The sequence below is a fragment of the Cyprinus carpio genome, chromosome A10, assembly GCF_018340385.1.
Source record: "Cyprinus carpio isolate SPL01 chromosome A10, ASM1834038v1, whole genome shotgun sequence".
NCBI classification, from domain to species: domain Eukaryota; kingdom Metazoa; phylum Chordata; class Actinopteri; order Cypriniformes; family Cyprinidae; genus Cyprinus; species Cyprinus carpio.
This window is the reverse complement of record NC_056581.1, coordinates 1,570,778-1,585,621: the sequence shown is the minus strand read 5'-3', so window position 1 is coordinate 1,585,621 and position 14,844 is coordinate 1,570,778.

The window sequence follows — 14,844 nt, the reverse complement described above, 5'->3', positions numbered from 1 at the left end:
GAAGAGGGTGCCAGGTTAGTTCAGCCTAACTTACAAAGGTCAACTGTCAATTTTTCGTCAAGAAAACCTGTACGTCTGCTATAGTAACTTCACTATACTTTTATAATATAGTACTGTTACAGTAATGGCATTACTGTATAGAACAACAACATGTAATTTTCACAGTTTTATGTAATTTATAATAGTAAAATATTGACAGCATACTGTTGTCCTCTCAGAATTAACAGGAGACAACCTGGTGGTGGTCGCCCACGTGTTTTGACTGACCAGCAGGAGTTAGCTGTGGTGGAAATGGTCAGGGCAAGGAATGACATACGGCTGTCTGAAATCAAGCAAGCTATTGAGAACAGCAATGATACCTTTGCCAATGTGCCGTCAATTAACCTTCCAACTATTGCCCACCTTTTGAAGAAGCACCAGGCTTCTATGAAACAAATTTACTTGGTGCCTTTTGAGACAAACAATGCCCGGATGAAACAACTGCGTTCAGAATATGTTCAGGTACAACACTAAATTGGTGTACTGTATGACATGCAATTTACAGTGCTGACTAACAATGTCAACTATTATTTATAAAAGAGCTAACCAAATTATTATTATTTTAGAGGGTGATGGAGTTGGGTGCTGCTGTGAATCATCACAGGTATATGGGCAATCTGGCAAAAAACAGATGCCGTGGACGTAACCTTATTGGCCAAAGGGCAACCATCCAAGTGCCTGGACAACGTGGGGCAAACATCTCAATGTGTGCAGCTATATCTGAAGATGGCTGTAGACCAGTTCTAGGATCATACAAAACTGAACACCTGATAGCTTTAAATGAGCTTGAGCAGGCCTGTCAGGGTGAAGATGTCATCTATGTTATCGTGTGGGACAATGTCAGTTTCCACCATGCAGAGCTGGTTCAGGAATGGTTTCAGGCACATCCTCGGTTCATGACCTTCTACCTTCCCCCATACTCTCCTTTGTTAAACCCGATTGAGGAATTCTTCTCTACATGGAGGTGGAAGGTATATGATCACGGTCCCCATAAGCATGTCACTCTTCTTTAAGCCATGGATGAAGCTTGTGGTGATATAACTGCAAAGCAATGTCAAGCCTGGATTCGTCATGCCAGAAGGGTTTTCCCGTGGTGCCTGAACAAAGACGACATTCACTGTGATGTTGATGAAAATTTATGGCCCAATGTTGAAGACCGGCTTGGTAATTTAGGGTATTGTTATTGTGGTGCTATTTTGATGTTTTTCTTTTCGTTTAGGATGTTCTATTCTACTTTTTCAACTTTAGATCTGCAAAGTTACAAAGCTCAAAGTCCAGCTCAAAAGGAGATAATCACTTTTCAAAAACTACAACAAACGACTCGTTTGGACTACAACAGATATTTTCCGGGATTTGTGATATCACAAAGATCAATGAATGGGACGAGACCTGGTAGAGTTGCATTAGAGAATGCAACGAGTGTCATCACTATGTTGGAGACACGCTAGCTTTCCCAATACAGACGAGCTTAGAGTGGTTACAATCATCTGGGTTTAAATCGCGGTCAAATTTATTTGATTTTGACGCAATATTTACACTGAAGCCCACAGCAAGTGGGTATGATAAGGGGCATGACATTTCCCGACCAGGCGCCAATTGCTGTCAATCACAATTGATTTTGACGCAATTTAGTATTAAAAGTAATGCCTTACAATATTGCGTTACTCCCTAAAAAAGTAACTAAATACGTTACTTAGTTACTTTTTATGGAAAGTATAGTGTTTTTTTTTAATATTAGCAGGGCTTGATTGTTTTTAATATAAGAAGTTCTATTTATAGCAAATGTAAAAGCCCTTTCACACCAAAAAGTGTAATGAATAAACCTCAGGCTGAAGGAAAAGTAAATTCACGTCTGTACAGTAGAACACAGGAGAAGAAGGTTCAACACTCTTCAGCAATAAAAAAAAACAATGAAGCACAATTGTTAGTTTATCTAAAGTCATTTTTTATTATTATTATTGTTGAACTGGATCATTAAAGGTCAGCAGCAAAGACACTGTTAATAAAATGGGAATAGATACATTTGTGTTATTTAATATATTTAGTTATTGCAGGTTTGCGTCATATTTTGAGTTTGCATTTCACTGTTTTGATTAATTTTGATGAATACTAAATCTGTTTTTTTTTTTTTTTTTTTTTTGTGAGTAGGATGAATTAATGCACATTCACATTTAGTCTAGAACTACAGTAACATCATGTTCACACAGCGCACACAACGCCTCCATACTACCGATTTCTCCCAATATGGGAACAGGAGGCTTGTCAGTCAAAAAATGGGAATACAAAGTAATTGGCGTTACTTTTTTTGAAAAAGTAACTCAGATATTTTCTTGTAAATTAAAAAGTAATGCGTTACTTTACTAGTTACTTGAAAAAAGTAATCTGATTACGTAACTCGCGTTACTTGTAATGCATTACCCCCAACACTCGAGTACTGCCAATCAATCACAACCTTTAATTTATAACACAGACTGGTGCAATCACAGCGCATTTCGTATTTCAGAAGACGGGCCTTCATTTGATGCAGGAACTATTCCAGCCGTTCATGCCAGACTGGGTATGACAGCCTGTTCTAGTACACCCCCAAAACAAAATCAAGACCTTGTAAAAGAGCATAATAGGACCCCTTTATTTTGGTCATATGATGTGATTTCAAGTTTTTCTTTCTCTTTGGAGTGTTACAAGCTCTTGGTGCATAAAGAAGATCTGTAAAGTTGCAAAGTCTCAAACCCAAAGAGATATTCTTATAAAAGTTAAGAGTCAACCACACCCCCCTAAAATGGCTCATTCTAACATGCCCCCACATGTCTATGTCACGATTTGGGAAGATTTGCATAACACCGCCCAAATGTTCATGCAAAGAAAGAAGGTGTAACTTTGATTCTTGCCGTTGCCGCCAGTGCCATGTCGTGGAGACGCTGTTTCTTTGTGAAGAGAAAATAGTTTGTTTGGCCTTCCAAAAGAGGACACAACTAGAAATCAGTGGTTAAGGTGTATTTACAACACTTTTTCAGAACAGTTCAACCCAAATATTTAGTGTGCAGCACATTTTATGGATGACTTTTTCCTGATCCTGGGAGAGAAGACTACAATGCCGGCTGTTCTGACTCACAGTCCATAAGTACGTTTACATATGTAAAGGATTTGCCACTGATGATTCAAACACGAGTTTTGAGCAGTGTAGAGCAGCAGTTCTCAATTCCAGTCCTCGCGCCCCCCTGTTCTGCACATTTTGTATGTTTCTCTTATCGCTTCAGACGTTTGTTCTATTCAAACGTAAGTGCCCTGCAAAGTGGACATCACAGGATGTGATGGAGAGACTTTGAAAATATCTACCATCACGAGTTTCACTGGTAATGTTAGTGCAAATGTGTTGGTTTATTCGTTCTCTTTTTAATTGTATTTATGTATTTACTTAAACTTGTCTCTAAATCATGCATATAATGAGAGTTGAAAGGCCAGAGATTTTTATTTATAAAATGGTATGTTCCAATATGGGAAGAGTGGGAAAAAGGTGTATTTAAGATGGCCGCCACTAGAAGTTGGGGGTGAACAGATAGAGAGCTTGGACATGATTGTGGTGCTGTGTAGCAAGGGAAACTCCAGCCTCAATGTTGTAGAGGGGAGTTGGTACTGTTTTTAGTACTTGCAGTTCTAGTTTTAGACAGTTTTGATTACAATCTTTGTTTTAAGCTCTTATACCTATTTATTTGCCTATTTTGCACACCTGCTTAAATAAACAACCCTTTGGACCCCAGCTTCGCTAGTGATCCTCCTTGTGACTGCTCGGGTCGTTATCACACAGGATATTCTGCCATGATTCCACTTCGAAGCGAATGTATATGTTCCATTCAAAGTGCAAAAAACTCGTCGTTGTAATGAGTTTTATTGTTGTCTCGTCTTGCCAGTGTTCTGACTGCGACACACATCAAAGTATGACAAGGGGTGTAACATTTCCATCACACGCATGAGGCATTCGGCCAATCACAAAGCACTGGATAGCAGGCCAATCAGTGCACACCTCGCTTTTCAGACCGATGAGCTTTGTAAAAAACACTGCGTTTCAGAAAGGCGGGGCTTTTTTTTTTTTTTAAATATAGCTTTTGTCAGTTTGTATGAACGTAAGTGTAACATTTGTTGTGATGGCTGTGTATACAGTTTTACACTACAGTAACATTTATTCAGCACCGAGGTTGATTTGAAACCTGTACCTTGTATTGTTTGCTATTGAATGAACTGATTTTTAAAAGTACTAAGTTGAAAAAAGATCTTACTGTTGTGTTTTGGTGATTAAACAATATTCTCAATACATATCACAATGATCTTGTGTTGTGAAACGATTATGTGGAATGAAAATATGTGCAACTACAATAAAATCATGAGATCAGGTTTTGAGAGAATGACTAGTGGTGTTACAAGTGTGATCAGTTTAAGAGTTTTGAAAATGTTCACCTTATGAAAATAAGAATGAAACCAATAATAAAAAAAACTGTAGTGCAGTAAAGAAAGTGTATTATTTAGTTAAAATATTCATATTGTCACTTGAGAAGCATCACTCTTGCTTTCAAATCTCATTCCATCATTTTCATCAATACCGTCACTACAGTCATCCTTCACACATCTGGTGAAGATGATTTTCATTAGGTAAAGAAATGTCACTCACCACAGCCTTCCTCATCCGTACCATTCAGACAGTCATTGTCACCATCACACCTCCATCTCATAGGTACACATGTTTTTTGTTTGTCTCCACAGCTGAACTCTGTGGATCTGCACATCTTGTCTGAAATTAAGACAAAAACAAACTGAGAATTAGTCTATCTATCTATCTATCTATCTATCTATCTATCTATCTATCTGACAAATACACTCAAAAATATGTCAAAATGTCTGTCTTTATTTCTTAAGTGAACATTGACTGGTTTGAAAAGTATTAGAATGCTATTCAGTATATTAGTGTCACACTACGCTGCCGGAAGGAACACGGAGTCGAGAATAATCGAGAGAGTCTTTTTTAATCCAACACAGGGGTAAATCCAACATGGAAAACAGGAGGAAGACACACGTACTGACTTGAAGACCCGACAAAACTAAACTGAAAGGACATGGGTTATAAAGACAGGCTATCGAGGGACTAAGGAGACACACCTAGGAACTAAGGAGACACACCTGGGAACTAATCAACAATCACAGGAGACAGAAACTGGGTCACAGAGAACATGGGGAATGGAACACATGAGGGCAAAACACAACAATGAGTGCAGGGGTATGACATTACTCCCCCTTCCCGGAAGGTGTGTCCTCACACCGTAGTAAAAACAGAGGGAGGCATGGGTGGGAATTTGGGAGGAGGTTCCGGTGGAGGACGGACTCCCGAGAGGGGGGCCAGCTGACAGAGACCACGGAGGGAGGAGCCAGGGAGGAGACGATAGAGGGAGTAGCCAGGGAGGAGACAGGAGGGACCTGGAGCAGGAGGTGCTCAGCAGGACCCAGTCCACAGCCATAACAGCCCAAGGTGGAGCCGACGGTGGGAGGAGAGGGGGCCGCCGACCCTTACTCCCCCTTCCGGGGGCCGTAAAGAAACCACAGGCTGTGGCGGAGCAGGTGGAGGAGGAGCCCGATGGGGGGCCGGAGATGCCACGGGAGGAGCCAGGGATGGGAGACGATAGAGGGAGTAGCCGACAGGAGGGACCTGGAGCAGGAGGTTTGCTCAGCCAGACCCCAGGCCAGGGCCATACCATCCCAATGGGTGGAGCCGGACGGTGGGAGGAGGTGGCCGACTTCATGGCGCCGACTGTGGCGGATGCAGGGCAAAAGTGTGCGGAGACAGAGGAAGAGCCAGGGTAGGGGAGCCCGGAGGGACAGAGGAACTGAGGTGGAGCCAAGGGGATGATGCGGCAAAGTGTATAAGGAATGCAGTAGTGGAGCCAGAGGAGGTGGAGCCGGAGGGACGAGGCAAAGCCAGAGGAGTGGAGTCCTGAGGTGCAGGATGGTCGACGCCAAAGGGACGAGGGATCCAGGCAGCGCTTGTGGACTGCTGGGCCACAACGGAGAGGAGGGAGCTAGGAGCCATGGTGGAGCCGACAGGTCAACAGACCGAGGCAGAGTCCAGGCCTCAGAGGCAGGAGGCGGAGGTGAGGGAGACTCAGAGCATGGCGATGCTGGAGGATGGCAGTCCGCGGAGCTCGCACCGCAATGATGGTGGCCTGAGGGCAAGCAGAGGGGAGGGCAGGCATTTTCGAGGAGTGGCCACAGGAGGGCACATTCTAGGAGCTGGCACTAGAGGACACATTCTAGGAGCAGGCACTGGAGGACACATTCTAGGAACTGGTACTGGAGAACACTTTCTAGGAACAGGCACTGGAGCGAGCTCTGGGGCTGGAGCCAACACTGGGCTTAACTGGGGATCAGGAGCCCATCCTGGGCTGAACTCGGGAACAGGAGCCCATCCTGGGCTTAACTCGGGAAAAGGAGCCCATCCTGGGCTTAACTCGGGAAAAGGAGTCCATCCTGGGCTTAACTCGGGAACAGGAGCCCATCCTGGGCTTAACTCAGGGACAGGCACTGGAGAATTGGAACCCCCCTCAGGGCTGGACGAGGAAACCAAGGAAGAAGGAGGGCTGGACGGGACCAGCGGAGACGTCGGAGAGAGGAGATGGGGTAGTTCAACCTCCAGTTCAGATTCACAGTTTATAAGATACTACTCATTTTGGAACTTTTAGCACTCCATAGTCTGCTCAGCCGCAATGCAGGGGGCGGAGCACCACTCCGCCATCACACTGTCCGCGGCTCTCTCCCTTGCGGTGGGCACTGTAGCCGGCTCTCGCACCTGGTCTGACGGGTTGGGCTCTGGCTCTCCGTCATCGGTGGGCTCGGGCATGCGCTCCGCACATCGTGGGGATGGTGGGCTGGGCTCTGGGTCCAGAGTGGACCTGGCAAGATCCTCCATCGGGCAGACTGTGACCCGTTTCTCGCCAGAGTCCACTCCACGAATTCCTCCCGAGGACCATCTTCGGACGACAACGCTGTGCACTCGGAGTTCAGGCTGGCGTTATAGAACGCGCAGAGTGCGTCATCTAGGTAGCTGGAGATGTTAGCTAGCAGAAGGAACAGTCTCGTATGGTCCTCGAGAGAACATCCTTCCTACTCCAGCAGGAGGAGGAGGAATTTCGGGGCGAAGGAGGGGATCCATGGACACAACACTATGGCAAAAAGAAGCAAAGCTTAAAAGCCGGCATGACTGATAGCAAAAGCTTGACACAAAGCTAAAAGCAAAATTTGATGGTGTCCTGAGTATTTAAACTGGCATTTTTGGGCCACACCTCAAATGTTGTCTTGACCAATTAGATACTGTTTTTTCTCAGGGTGTTGCATTGTCTGTCCCACCCATTCATAAATCATATGTTATCTTATCAAGCTCGTGGTCCGAATGTTCCCCGCTCTTGCAGTGTATAATTTGGACATGATTCCTATAACAAGAATATGATACATTTGACAAATAACTGATGGTCAGAAACGTTTCAAGCAAGAATATTTGAACACACACATACTAAACATGAATATGATCCCTTAAGCTATTCAAGAGTTATTTAAAAAGACATACACAATAAGTGATTAGAAACATTAAAATCAAATGTGTCGGTTACATAAATGATATGGAGTTAAGCAATGGACTGATATCCATTTAGAAGTCTTTTTTGAGTTCATTTTGGTGCATATATGCATTGGAAGGCATTCTCTGTGCCATTCTGGGGAGAAAGGATATGTCCTGTGAAGACCAGAGGGGTTAACAGGTCTCCTTAGGAATTTCAGTCTGGTTTTGCTAGGTGGGGGGAAGTCAATCCAACGATCTTGTTTACTCATGGCTTTACATGTGAGGTCCAGACTGTCCATTTCTTCGATTACTTGCCCCAAATTAGACAATCTCTTTTTCGAATTGAAATTGTCAATAATGTTCTAATGGTGTTAATGTTGAAAGCTGTTCTGTGAAAGAGTTGGTTAGTTATCTTGCTTCAGACTGTGGTGCTAGGAGTTGATTTACAACATCCTGCCTTTCTGTGGAATTCGGCTCATGTTTCAACCAGGCTCCCGATCGAATCTTTAATTTGTCTGGTTCACGCTACAACAATATAATATGAAAACAATAAAAAGTAGCCAAAACAACAATAACAAAAAATATAAAGTGGGACCTCAAAATCTTTAACCTTTGATATGAGTATAGAGTGTCTTTAACCTTTAATATGAGTATAGTATACTGTAGACAGTGGCAGCTCGTCAGGGGAGGCAGAATTTTAATGAAATTCATAATTTCAGTTCATATCTCAGAATGTGTATTTTTTGTTTGTAATTTCACAGTTGTAATACCATAAAATGTTAACGAAGTTGGAAAGCGCTGCATTTCTATCGCGAATGTGCTGAATCTGATGATATAATTACAACCGCTAGGTGATAGAAAAGGTGAGGGGGAGGCCGAGGGAGAGTTGAGCTCTCGTGCCTCTGTTGGTAAAAAAAAATTAGCCAATCAGCATTGAGTGTTCACTTTCAGAGCTGATGAGTGGGGGGAAGGAAACCTCGTAGAGGTGGCAAGCCTCCCTTCTGGTATCAACCAATCATCATAGAGACGTAAATTACATGATATTAGTTTGAATGTCTCACGCTGCACTGATTAGGCACTAATTACCTATGATGAGCAGCGATATTGAATATTTGATCGCCAACAGATTTACTAAGCTGTCATTCAAACAGTATATATACAAATTTAAAAAAAGGGAAAACACGGCTAAGCTGGATATAGAATACAGTAGTCGGCTTAACAGGCTTTTAACACAGACTTTTAAGAAGGGATGGATGTTTGCTTCAAGTGATAGGCCAGGTAAGTGAAATTATATTATATTGTTGTATGTGTGTCATTTTCTTTACGTTTTCTGACTAAAAGCAACAGAGTCGAGAGTATCGAGAGAGTCTTTATCAATCCAACACAGGGGTAAATCCAACATGGAACACAGGAGGAAGACACACGAATGTAACTGGTAGACCCAACAAACACAGACTGAAAGGACATGGGTTTTAAAGACAGGCTAACAAGGGACTAAGGAGACACACCTGGGAACTAATCAACAATCACGGGAGACAGAAACTGGGTCACAGAGAACATGGGGAATGGAACACATGTGGGGAAAACACACCATAATGAGTCCAGGGGTGTGACATTACTCACCCCTCCCGGAAGGTGCAACCTCGCACCATAGAAACAACAGAGGGAGGCATGGGTAAGAACTTGGGAGGAGATTCTGGTGGAGGACGAGGGGGCCAGCAGACAGAGACCACGGAGGGAGGAGCCAGTGAGGAGACAGGAGGGACCTGGAGCAGGAGGAGCCCAGCAGGACCCAGGCCACAGCCATAACAGCCCAAGGTGGAGCCGACGGTGGGAGGATCCATGGAGGAGGAATGCCTGCCGACTCCAGGGGGCTGACCCACTGCGGCGGAGCAGGTGGAGGAGGAGCCCGAGGGCGGAGACGGAGAGCTGAAGAGCCAGGGTGACGGGGAGGATCCGGAGGTCCTAGGTGGTACTGATGGCACCGGCGACCGACGCGGAGATGTGGATCTGGGAAGAGCCACGGTGGAGCCAGAGCGACAGAGGACTGAGGTGGAGCCAACGGGATGAAGGAGCCTGACGGAGCCAGAGGGACAGAGGGATGAAGCAAAGCCAGAGGAGTGGAGTCCCAAGGAGCAGGATAGTTGACACCAGACCAAAGCGGAGCCGGAGGGACGAGGGAGCCAGGTGGAGCTTGTGGACTGCCAGGCCACGGTGGAGAGGAGGGAGCTAGGAGCCATGGTGAAGCCAACGGGTCAATAGGTGGAGGTAGAGTCCAGGTCTCGGAGGCTGGAGGTGGAGGTGAGGGAGACTCTGACCGTGGTGACGCTGGAGGATGGCAGTCCCACGGAGCTCGCAATGATGGTGGGCTGAGAGCGAGCAGAGGAGACAGTGGTGGAGGAGGCAGGAGCGGGTGGGAGGGTGGGCATTTTGGAGAAGTGGCCACAGGAGGGCACATTCTAGCAGCTGGCACTGGAGGACACATTCTAGGAGCAGGCACTGGAGGACACATTCTAGGAGCAGGCACTGGAGCGAGCTCTGGGGCTGGAGCCGACACTGGAGCGAGCTCTGGGGCTGGAGCCCATCCTGGGCTTAACTGGGGATCAGGAGCCCATCCTGGGCTTAACTCGAGAACAGGAGCCCATCCTGGGCTTAACTTGGGAACAGGCACTGGAGAATTGGAAGCCCCCTGAGGGCTGGATGAGGAAACCAAGTACGAAGGAGGGCTGGACAGGACCAGCAGAGATGTCGGAGAGAGGAGAGGGTCACATCGGGGTCCGGAGTGGACCTGCCGAGATCCTCCATCGGGCAGACGGTGAGATGTGACCCGTTTCTCGCCAGAGTCCACTTCACGAATGCTGCAAATTCCTCCCGAGGACCATCTTCGGACAACAACACTCTGCACTCAGCGTTCAGGCTAGCATTATAGAAAGCGCAGAGTGCAACGTCCAGGTAGCTGGTGATGTTAGCTAGCAGTAGGAACAGTCTCGTATGGTCCTCGAGAGAACGTCCTTCCTGCTCCTGCAGGAGGAGGAGGAATTCGGGGCCAAGGAGGGGATCTATGGACACAACACTATGGAAAAAAAAGGACTGAGGAAAACCGGAAAACAAATGGAGGGGAGACTCGCAATTTAAACTTTGTTGGTCGGGTCTTCTGTCACACTACTGTGCCGGAAGGAACACGGAGTCGAGAGTAATTCGAAAGAGTCTTTATTAATCCAACACAGGGGTAAATCCAACACGGAACACAAGAGGAAAACACACATATGTGACTGGTAGACCTGACAAACACAGACTGAAAGGACATGGGTTTTAAAGACAGGCTAATGTGGGACTAAGGAGACACACCTGGGAACTAATCAACAATCATGGGAGACAGAAACTGGGTCACAGAGAAAATGGGGAATGGAACACATGTGGGGGAAAAACAACATAATGAGTCCAGTGGTGTGACAGTGACCCTGAAAAAAGGTTTTTTTTTTTTTTTACTCTTAAACAGTCAAAAATAGATTACTTCCAAATTGTAGTCTGTAACTGATTACAAATTACATGATGAAACTTGTAGTCAGTAATGAAGTCTAGACTACTCAATTTAGGTAATAAATTTTGACTCATTTTATTTAATTATCTTTAGATTTCTTTGACCTAACTTGTTCATATTGTATTTCGTTCTTTTTTTTTATCAACTTCATGAAAGTTAAAATTAATAAATGGTTTATAAATACATACATACATACATACATACATACATACTTACATACATACATACATACATACATACATACTGGAAATGCTCCATGTATGACAAAATGTTGTTATATATATATATATATATATATATATATATATATTTTTTTTTTTTTTTTTTTTTTTTTGTCAGATAGACATCGCCAGTGTTTAGAAACTTGAATCATTATTCTCTTATACATGGTATAATAGACTGAGGGGTGTTTTGTCCCTAAATACAGAATTTCATTTCAGTTCATTTCATTTCATTTTCAAAACTACAAACAATTATTAAGTAGCAATTAGGGTCTATTTTAATTATTTTTTTCTTTAAAAGTAATCTCCTGTTTGGTAAACACACATATTCAACATCCTCATAATTATTGCCCATTCCAGTCATCTGAAACATGCCTCGGGGAATACGCCTACCTGTGGTCTTACTCCTCTCAGAAGTTTGTTCTGAGTAACTAACAGCCTTATATAGTTTTCACTCCATTCAGTGTCCATGAACCCGAGACGAGTCTCTAGAGGATTTCTCACTCATATTAGCATTTTGATATTGTAAATACAATATGCTATGATGAGACTTGCATAAAACTATGACTAATTAAACTAGTACTCACATTCACGGTGGGGAAGGCAAGAACATTCATAGTTACTTCCTGCGTGGTCAGGGTTCCTCTGGTCGCTTTTATAAGACTAGCTTTTAAAAAAGTTGTTGTGCAAATATTACCATGGTTTAATTGCTGTTAGTTACATTTTAAATGACAGTTGAAAAAGGCTGAAATTATCTGCAAAACAAAGTTTAAACATTTTGCATGTTAAATGATTTGGATGAAACTAACCCCCGAGGTTTATTATTTGGGTCAGAGGTTTAGAACAAACCCAAAACAGAATACTGAAGAAATATCAATTCAGTGCTGCCTAGCAAGCATAGTAATTCCCTCCAGGTGATTGCCAAGTTATGTTATCAAACGAAGAAAAAAATAATAAACTATTATGATTATTATGTCTCACTCTTTTGTTATTTCTCAAAAACTTGGTATATTAAGCAAATCCTGAATGTTTAGATCTAAGGCTTGACAAACAAACAACAAGTACATGAATCACTTGTATTTGATTGAGAAGATGCGGTTCAGCTTTGGCACAGGCTGCAGGGTGATCGTTTCAAATCACACACATTAACACACAACAAGGTTTGAACTAATCAGTGAGAATGCCTTTAACTTTGTACCAACGTCTTTGCAGATAGAAACCAGTAAGCATGATGGTAACACTTCATAACTTAATAATTAATGTACTGTGCCTGTTTCAGGAATTACCTTAGATGATTATACAGTGTGTGGTACTTTGATATATAATACTCTGTGATTATCTTGTTCAAATACCATGATTTATTTAATTATTTTGCATGGGGATAAATGTTAACATAATTGTATTGTGTGCCAAGGCAACCATTACACTATGAAATATATATTGGTTTGCTTTTTATTAAAATGTTTCTTTATGGTTTTGGTGTGCTGAATATGAAAATCACATTACTATTAAGTTTTATTTATTTATTTATTTATTTATTTATTTATTTATAAAATATGTAGGTTTATCTTTGGGGGTAGGCTCAGGAGCCTAAAAAACTAAATTGTTTATCCAAAAAATTATTTAAAAAAAAAGGCATCAATGCACAAATCTTAATGATATAAAAGATTTGTAAATATTTCAAGTTGTTTAGCTATAAATGCAAAATGTGCATTTTTGTGCAATTAAACATTACATACTAACGCCTATGAATGAACAGTGAGACCGGGCTGGTTATTTTTAAGAGTTTAAGTCTAAGTGTAAGCACGGTGGCTATGACTTTTTGCATGGTCAAGCACCATTTTCTTTTAAAAATGTAAAAATCTAGTTACATTATACGGTGCATAAAATATCACAAGTTAATTTACATTCAAATAGTTTTCATAAAACTTTAACTCTGAATTTTTCATACCCATCCATATATGTATATATAACTACTGATCTGGTATGCATTGTACTGTATAAAGTTCATTAATGACTTAATGATATAAAAAAAAAAACCCTAACCCCTATTTCTTCTTTTTTTACTATTTCAGTATTTGAGCTACTGAATCGGAAGCCATTTCTGTAATCACTTAGCAGTATCTCTGTCGATCCCAGCTCATCTTGTAATTTTACAGTGTGACGGTGTGTTCCTGCAGTGCATTGTGGGTCGTCTCCCCCACTGGTTGAGCAGTGAGCAGACTGATAGGAGGGCTAGTAGTGACTTTGCTTTTCTGTGGAGCAGCTCATGTTTAATGCACAGTCCTGCTGAGCTCTGAGTATTGATTTGTAAATGCACGCCATGTGTAAGTTTCACACCATTGTTTCAGAAAGCACATTTGCATAGAAGAAAGAGCCCGGGAGAGAGAGAGGGGGAGAGAGAGAGGAGGAGGGGGTGATGAGCTGTACTTCATATGTGCTTTAAAGAAAAACAAACAAGCAAAAAAAAAAAAAAAAAAAGAGACAGACAGATAAAGGAAGTGAGGTGCGAGTTGCAGCTGCTGATGGAAAGACCATTAATAATATACATTCATTCATTGTTGTACATTGTTCGTTATTTGATGTTTGTTTGATTAGTTGTCTGTCTGTTATTTATTTATTTATGTGCATTTTTTCATTATGTTTGGTTTGTGCTCTATGTTTACTGTGCATTGTGTTTATATTTGGTGTGTGTAAATTTTTGCATTTCAAGTACGCTGGTTGGTTGTTTATTATGTTGAACCTGTGGTTTGCTTTTATGTTTGGTGTACTTTATGGTGTTTTTGTGTGTGTGTGTGTGTGTGTGTGTGTGCATTGTTTGTTGTGTTTGGTGTGCACTGTTTATTACATTTTGTTTTATGGTAAATTGTTTTTATGTTTGTTTGTTGTGTATGTTTGTATGTTGATTGTTGCATTTTATGTGTGTCGTTTATTGTGTTAATTGTGGTTTGTTGTTTTGATTTTTGGTGTGTATGTTATGTTTGCTGTGTGTTGTTTGGTGTGTTTAGTGTGCACTATTTGTTATATTTAGGTTAGGATCTGTTGTTTTTATGTTTGTTGATTGTTGCATTTTATGTGTGTTGTGTATTGTGTTGAATCTGATATTTGTTGTTTTTTATGTTTGCTGTGCATTGTTTGTTGTGTTTAGTGTGCACTGTTTATTCTATTTATTTTAATGTGCATAGTTTGTTATATTTGTTGTTTGTTTTTAGTTATTTATTTCATTCTAAGTACCCTTTGATTTTTAATTTGTATATAAACATTTGTAGAAAAAAAACAAAACAAAACAAAACAAAAAAAAAACTTTACAATTATCAACATTTGTATTTATTCTTTCAGGAGACACTTTTATATGCATCCAGCAAGCGATTCATCATAACAACCCAAATACCAAACGGGAGAATTGAAGTAACCACAAAAAAAAAAGAGTGCCAAGAGGAAAGAAATAT